Genomic DNA, 6,581 nt, shown 5'->3' on the forward strand with positions numbered 1-6,581 from the left:
TGGCAACACAATACAGATGTTTAATGTTTTTAACCAAAAACAAAAAAACAAAAATCAAACAAAACAAAAAAAATTGCGTTATGAACACACTGTTTTCCTAATGAATGTTGTTCAGTTGCTTTGACGCAATGTTTTTTGTTTAAAGCGCTATATAAGGTGACTTGACTTGACCAAAAATATCAATGCATTAAGTCTGTGTTTTGTTGTTGTTGTTATGGTAATAATAATTATCATAATTAATTAATAACCATAGATGTTTCATTGACAAAATTTACGCAACATTTTCCTGTTTTGGTTCAAATGAATAGATAGATAGATAGATAGATAGATAGATAGATAGATAGATAGATAGATAGATAGCATTTGATAATTAACTTAATGGTTAATTGATTGGCTTTATGATGATTTTCGGTCAGTCACTATTCTTTCTTCTTTATCATATATTATAAAAATCATTAATTATTTTATTCACAGATTAAATCACATTTGTGTAACTTTAATGTAAAGCTTCACATGTAATGTTTGATCTTGTATTTATGTCACATTTTCTTTCACTCTCTTTAAAACAAGAGGATTCTTCTTTCTTTCTTTTTCCTTCTTTTTTTTTTTACCTTCGGAAGATACTTTAGATTTGAGCTGATGAAGATTTGCTGAAAACCACTAGAGGGAGCTATTCGACAAACAAACAAACACTCAACAACGTTGCCAACTTAGCAGTTTTGTTGCTATAGATTTATACTACCCTAGCAACAATTTTAGTTATTTTTTACAAAAGTATTTTGGCAACTTTTAGCAACTTTTGTAAAGAATGATAAATGATCAAATAATAAGGCACATATTTTCAACTAAATTACACAAAAAGGAAACCAAGCAGCACATTAACCTGGATAGAGCTGGAGAAAGATGCCTAACAGTACAAACATCAAATGTGCATTAAATTGCTAGCTCCAATTGGTCAATAATATTTGAACATTTATGACACAGCATGTTAGCTTGTATATATAATTGTTGTTCAGTTAGGTACACTGTAAAAACAAATATGTAGAAACACTGAAAAGGTACTAGTCATTTTCTGACAGGATGTTATACTTTAAGCTTGTAACCTTAACCCTTTAACCACAGGCCTTAATTAAGCTTACTCATTAATAGAATCAAGAATCTTGAGGGAATCTGTCTGCATATGAAATGCAAGTTGTCTACTGGTTTTAGAAGAACGGAACCATCAAGTACTTAGGTCTCTAAGATCCAATTATAAGTTATTGCTTATGTCCCTCATACTCATTTAAAGTTAAAAGGGGATCAGGCCTTTACTGTTGCGGGGCCGAGGCTCTCGAATGGTCTTCCTCAGGAACTTCGAAAGGCCTCATCTTTAAATGCTTTTAAAGTTAAAGTCAAAAACTACTTCTTGTCTTTAGCCTTTGAGAGTTCGGGCAAGTCTTTGTTGTTGTTGTGTTTTTTTAAGTTTTGTGTTTTAATGAAGTGTTTCTTGATTGCACCGCACTTTGGTCTGCAGGTGTAGTTGTAAAGTGCTTTATAAATAAAAGTGAATGAATGAATGAACCAGAGTTGTTGGCTAATTTGGATGATGCAGTTTCAAATTAAATGTCCTCATCCATTTCCTGAAAGCAAACTGGTTGACCTCAGGTTTCTCTACCAAGAAAATGTAATGGTACTTTCTGTATTTGGTTGCAAACCTCATTATTATCAACTCAAACACCACGTTTACACAACCAGACAAAAAGGATTGCAAAATGAGTCTGTAAATCATATTGATGCACTTATCATCTACACGTCACAGTTGTCACAACAATTAAGTGCTAAGTGCTGAAGTAACACAATTAACAATCAAACTATTAAGTACTGTAGCATCATAGTGCAAGATATTTAAAGGAATAGTTCACCCAAAAAAGAACATTTGCTGAAAATTTACTCAGGTCATCCAGGATATGGATGAGTTTGTTTCTTCTTTGGAAAAGATTTGGCCCAATATACATCAGTTGCTCATCAATGGATCCTCAGCAGTTAATGGGTGCCTTCAGAATGAGATTCGAAACAGCTGATAAAAACATTACAATAATCCACAAGCAATCCACACAACTCCAGTCCATTAATTAATGTCTTGTGAAGTTGATTGCTTGTTCAAATCTCTTATTAGGTTGTTTTAATCTCCAAAGCCTTGTGTAGGTGTCCTTTATCTATATGAGTTTGGACTCTAATTCTGACGGCATCCATTCACTGCTAGGGATACCTTGGTGAGCAAGTGATGTAATGTCACGTTCCAGCAGAGCGTGAGCTGCTTGCGTTCAGCTCAAATTCTCCAAAATGACACTATGGTGATGCCGAGAGACACATAGGAGACAAATTGTTGAACAAAGTCTTTACTCATGTACAAAGTATTCTTATCGCTTCATAATGTAATGGTTGAACCACTGATGGCAGATGGACTACTATGACCATGTCTCTTACTTTTCTGGACCTTGACAGTGTAATTTACTTGGCAGTCAATAGGACAGTCATAAGCCTCCCGGTTTTCATCTGAATAATAATAAAATAATTATCATTTATTATTATGGGTAATAATAAAAAGGCTCTGAGGGACCAGTTACAGGAAATCCTGCTCTTGTTTTGCTTCCTGTTGCTGGTTTAGTTAAAAAAGGCCAGAGCAACACTATACTCTGTTACATCCATCATGCATGTAAGCGTTTTTGTTTTTTTCACACTGTTTGGAGGCCATCAAAGAACAGTCCACCCAAAAAACTGTCAAAAAACTGTGAACACACTTCACTTAAAACTCTTGTGAATTTTTACTGTGAATCTCTAAGCATGTTAGTCCATCTCTACTATGGGTTTTGAAGCACTGTGTGAAGAACAGACTATTTGTTGTGGTATATATTTAAAGAAGAAGAAAGTGAGGATATAACCACAAATTTAATGATGAAGCAAAACAAGAATGAATAACAACTGACCAAGAACATAGGAAACACAAGGGCTATACATACAGACTTAAACTTGGGGAAACAATCGGGATGAAACAAATCAACAGCAAATCTGCAGATGGGCTACAAAACCAGCACAGAAACAGGAAACAAACTACAAACACAACATAATGATTTTAAGTGACAGTGGGATGTGAAAATACTATTAAACACTATAAAAAAAAATTGCAATTTGTGATACTGTTGAATTAAAAGTTTGAAAGTACATTTTAAAATATTTTTATTTTGTACACATTTTGTCGTGCTTTAAAAAGTACACTTATTTTAATGTTTCTTTGGTATTACACTTAAAGTTAATACATTTTAAATGTACTAAATTGCAACTTACAAAATATTTATATTTATGTCATTCAAGTTTCAATAGATCTGGCACTAAAGTATATTTTGGTTTACCAATTCTTGTTAACACATTCTGCAAGTACACTTTAACTATATTTCAAGGACAATAGAAGTAATTATGAAAAAGTGACATGACATATGGCCAAGTATGTTGACCCATACTCAGAATTCGTGCTCTGCATTTAACCCATACAAAGTGCACACACACACAGCAGTGAATACACACACACACACACACACACTGTAAACACACACCGGAGCAGTGGGCAGCTATTTATGCTGCGACGCCTGGGAAGCAGTTGGGGGTTTGGTTCAAAAAGTGTCTTAAGTGTGCAAAAAAACAAAACAAAAAAAAAAACACTCTAAAGTTCAGCTAAGTGCACTTAATATAAATTTTAACTATAATTCATTTTCATTTAAATGCAATGATAAGTGTTAGAAAAACTTTATTATAATTTCTGTAATAATTATTATTCTTTTTAAAACTGCAAAAGTGTCCTCCTTTTTAAAAGAGTTGTATGCTGTTTGCGTCTGATGAAATGAAATGTGTGAAATGTCTCATCTTCTTTTGGGAGTATCTGCACGCTGAGCAGATCTACTCAGTGAAATGGTACTACACTGTACACAGTATATACTGTACACAGTATGCTACACTGTAAAAAAAAGAGCTTGGGGCAGTGCATGAATAGAGATTTTGGTAGTAGCTGTTGAGGTCTGTTTGCATCTTTGTAAAACTACTGCATAGGTTTTTGTTTTGCAAAATGCTTTACTCATCAATGCCAAATATTTTAGGTTTCTTTAGATTTTTATTTTAGATTTTAACTACTGTGTGTGTAAAACTAAAGTTTTGACAACTGAAAATATCTTGTGTTGCTAAATGATAATTAGCTAAACAAGAAATTATTTGGTGACATGACAAGAATTTATAAGATAATCTTTGCATTTATTGAATGAACAATTTAAAACCGGTTTGACAGACTAGTGGGGACAAATATCAAGAAAGTAAGAAAGAAAGAAAGTCATGCTCTGGACAGTCAGCAAGGTGGAGGACACTGGTGTTGCAGGGGTTAACTCTGAGAATGAGTGATTGTAAACCTCAGTTTTGTTTAAGATGGTTAGTGCTGGTCTGTAGCTAAAAGGAATTGTTTACCCCAAAATTACATCCTTTACATTATTCATTGACCTTTGTCTCCACCAGGGGTCTCATTTATAAAACTCTCTGTAGATTTCATCTTAAAATTTTACAAAGGCACAAAAGCTAGATTTTGCATAAGCACAAAAGTTTTCAAATTTATAAAAACTATGTGCCAGAATGCCAGAACCTGTGCAAAAATCCCTATAAATCACAGTCAGGGGAAGATTTTGCATGCATTTCAACCTCGACTCCTCCCAGAAATAACAATATATGGAGCTTACAATGCCTATTTTTTACTACGCATAACCTCATATGCATATAATTTACATAGTCCAATCTAAGTGACACCATGATTTAACATGAGACATTAAGGAAATATGAGATGGGGATGATAAAGCCATTTGTGGCACACACATTAATTGTTATTGCTAAAAATTATCCAGTATCGTTATGTTTTATAATAAATATATGAATATGTTTTTGAAGTTGTTTTCAGATTCATTTTAGAATAGAGTTGATCTCATTCTTTTACACTGATTAAATAAAATTGCAGTTGTTTTAAACAATTCAAATAAAATTAAATGTATGCAGTTTTTGCTAATGAGCATCTTTTAGCTATTTTTAGAGGAAACAGATAGGCCCATATTTATTGCAGTGTAAATACAATTTTGGCACATCACTGACAAAGTGTTTTAAAAAGGAGCATGCAAATCTTACCGTTTTCTGCTAGTTATATCATTCATATAGGGTGGTATCTTTCATTATGTTGTGGAGCTGCCTTCACATGCCATCATCACCTATGTGCAGCTGCAGTTGTACAGTATCATTGGTTCTATACCGGACAATGGACCGGTCGACCTCTGAATCCAGTGTCCCCCATAATATCAAAGTAAGTGTGAATCATTAATCATTGTTCTCGCTAAAATATTTCTCATAACATGTGAGCTGTAGTTTAGTTTAAAGATGAATTATTGTGCAACTATAGCACTCCTTGCTGTCATTAAAACATGGCATACAACAGGAAAATTATGTTTTGTAAAATTATGTAATTTCATTGTTGATCTCCATTAATAATGTGTGGAGAATGTAATATACATGTGTATATCGAAACAGAGTTTTCTCACTCCATTGAAAAGAGTTTGTACGCATGGTCTAGAATGTCCGTACGGTGCGCACATATTTACATCCAGTTTATTTTTTATAAATCATGATATGTGCATGAAAAATTGCGTACGTATGTTTCTATGCCCATTTTGTGCATACGCCAGGTTTATAAATGAGACCCATGATCTCTCAAAATCTAAGTTCATCTTTTGTTCAGTAACGGCCAGATGGCAAAAGTTCAAAGATGGGGCAACTTGGATGTGTGGGATCCAGAGTGATTTTCTGAGCCCTTTTCTTCTGACTCTGGATTTATACAGTTCTTGAAGGGTGGGGAGAGGAGTACCAATAATCCTTTCAGCAGTCTGAACCATTGATTGTAGTCTTCTGATGTCTGATTTTGTAGCTGAACCAAACCAGACAGTTATTGAAGTACACAGGACTGACTCAGTGATGGCTGAGTAGAACTGTTTCAGCAGCTCCTGTGGCAGGTTAAACTTCCTCAGCTGGTGAAGGGAGTACAACCTTTGTTGGGCCTTTTAAACAATGTGATTGTCCCATTTCAGGTCCTGAGAGATGGTGGTTCCCAGGAATCTGAATGACTCCACTTCAGCCACAGTGCTGTTCAAGATGGTGAGTGGGGGGAGTGCAGGGGGTTTCTTCTGAAGTCCACGATCATCTCCACTGTTTTGAGCGTGTTCAGCTCCAGGTTGTTAAGACTGCACCAGACAGCCAGCTGCTCAACCTCTTGTCTGTAAGCAGACTCGTCACAGCCCTGGATGAAGTTGATGACTGTAGTGTCATCTGAAAACTTCAGGAGCTTGACAGAGATGTCTTTAGAGGTGCAGTCGTAGGTGTACAGCTAGAAGAGCAGTGGGGAGAGAACACATCCCTGAAGGCGCCAGTGTTGGTGGAGCATCTGTTTGACATGAATTTCCCAGTCTCACTAACTGTTGCCTATCTGTCAGAAAGCTGGTGATCCACTGACAGAGCTAGGAACAGAAGAAAAC

This window comes from Carassius auratus, chromosome 3, assembly GCF_003368295.1.
Source record: "Carassius auratus strain Wakin chromosome 3, ASM336829v1, whole genome shotgun sequence".
Lineage (NCBI taxonomy): Eukaryota > Metazoa > Chordata > Actinopteri > Cypriniformes > Cyprinidae > Carassius > Carassius auratus.